The sequence below is a fragment of the Belonocnema kinseyi genome, chromosome 4 (assembly GCF_010883055.1).
Source record: "Belonocnema kinseyi isolate 2016_QV_RU_SX_M_011 chromosome 4, B_treatae_v1, whole genome shotgun sequence".
NCBI classification, from domain to species: Eukaryota; Metazoa; Arthropoda; class Insecta; order Hymenoptera; family Cynipidae; genus Belonocnema; species Belonocnema kinseyi.
In genome coordinates this window covers 37,889,905-37,892,030 of record NC_046660.1, presented here as the reverse complement: position 1 = coordinate 37,892,030, position 2,126 = coordinate 37,889,905, and the positions used below count along the sequence as shown (strand labels likewise).

Genomic DNA, 2,126 nt, shown 5'->3' with positions numbered 1-2,126 from the left:
TTGAGTTTGAAGGGAGGACATTTTGGCCATTAATTGTTTTTCGGAATTTAAAGGGGTTAATTTTTTCTTTTTAATATTTATATTGAGTGGAAAAATTCGGTATTTTTAAGATTTGGATAAAAGGGGGGAACTCTTTATTTCCAATTTTGTAATAACATTGTAGGACATGTTTATTCAAAAACTTTTTATTGGTGTGAGTTACAAGGGAGAATTAATTCTAATTTAGAGCTTTGAATTGTTCAATTTATACTTCAAATGAAAATTTGTTAGTTTTAAAAGTTCGAATTTTTTAATTTCAATGAGTGAACATTTTTCAATTCAAAATATAAGCGAGAAACCATTTTGAAAAATCCTTAAATCGGGCATTTCCGGACAAATTTCTTCTGTGTACTGCTGTTAATAAATCACATTTATAAATCGTTAAAACAAAGTCATTTATAGCTGAATTAGCATTTTCTGAAGTATAAATATGGCGCTAATTAAATAGAAACAATGTTGACAGAGTTTTTAAATTTATAATTGTTGTCACAATTTACGTTATAATTATGAAAAGTATACAGGCGGAACCGAAATAAAAAAAGTGTATCTAAAATTAGAACTTCTCTTCAGATTTTTACATTATTTCAAAGCTTAAACTCAAACCTACATAATTTGAAGATACGAAAATTTTTCGAAAATCCTGGGATTTTCAAGATTGGACTTTTCATTTGAAAATATAATTTTTTCCCGTTTATGTTTACTAATTTGTTAACTACCAGAATAGGAAACTTTGCACATTTTATAGTATAAATCCTAAATATTTTAAAAATAGAAAATAAAAATCAGCCTGTTGGAACTGTAACATTGACAATTTTAATAGTTGTAGGATTCAAGGATTTCGAAACTTTGAATCATGTCAATTTATGTTTTCAAACTATATCATCATGTCGTATTATCTTGAAATCTCTTAAGTATAATCACGATCGTAATTGCGTCGCAAAAATAATTCTATTCGAGTGGGTTCAAATATTTGTCATTTAAAGCCCAGAGCGTGCTGCACATCCCAATGATAACATCATTGTTATCTTTCTTGAAAAATTAACGTTTTAAGTAAGCAGTGACAATCGTTGTCAGTAGCAAACCAAATATTTTACTGAAGCCCAATAGTATTTCAATCTTAAATAGTCTCTAACAATACACCTGACTGATATACTGTCCTGTTTTTCATTCAGACATTCCTCCATCGCCTCTGACGACACAAATTTAACAACTTTTTAATTATTTTCTCAAGATTAGCAAGTCGTCTTTTAGAATATTGCACTAATTTTCCTCCTTTAGTTTAAACAATAAACAGGAAAAGTATCATAATTTTGTACTCTTTTTAAACAAATAGGAACAGGGCCATTCAGAAACTACGTCACACTGTCAGAGGGAGAGGGTGACAGATATTGTGACAATTTGTGGTTGCAAAAACTATTTTGCTGAATTTTAATTTTTTTCATGTTAAAAATGAATTTTTTAAACTGCATATTTAATAATATTATTTTTGGTTAAAAATGGATGGTTTTAGTTTAAAATTCAACTGTTTTTATAAAAATATTAACTTTTTTGCTAAAAAATAAACAGTTTTGTTTGAAAACTTCCCGTTTGGATTATAAATTCTATTGTTCTGGTTAAAAGTTCAAAAATTTGGATGACTTTTTTTTCAGTTTTGACCAAAAATTCTTTCTTGATACAAACTTAGTTTTTTTTGTTTTTAACTTCATCTCTTATTTTAGTATGATATAAATTTAACTTTTTATATAAAAAATGCGACTATTTTTTATTTAATATAAAATATTTGTTTGCTCAAATATTAACTTTTACACTGAATGGATTTAAAAAAATTTATTTATTTGTTTGAAGACTGAACTATTAAAAAAAAGTTTTTAATTTCGTTTTTGAACTAAAAATTTGACTATTCTATTTCCGGTTAAAAATTGATTTTTTTTCTACATGAAAATTTACCTTTTAAATTTTTTATCCAGGAAATCTAATTTTGGTTGAAAATTATTTTTCTTAATTGAAGATTTTACTTTTTAGTTAATAATTTTTTTTGGCGGAAATTAAATTTTTTTAACTGAAAATTCAATTATTCTACTTTTTGT

At 25.7% G+C, this 2,126-nt stretch overlaps 1 protein-coding gene across 3 annotated transcripts in view; it reads left to right on the top strand.

Moving 5' to 3' along the window:
- The window catches only part of LOC117170657 (synaptic vesicle glycoprotein 2B-like), a 26,605-nt gene that overhangs the window by 5,866 nt on the left and 18,613 nt on the right, over nucleotides 1–2,126 (top strand). The gene's annotated exons all lie outside the window — the stretch shown is intronic.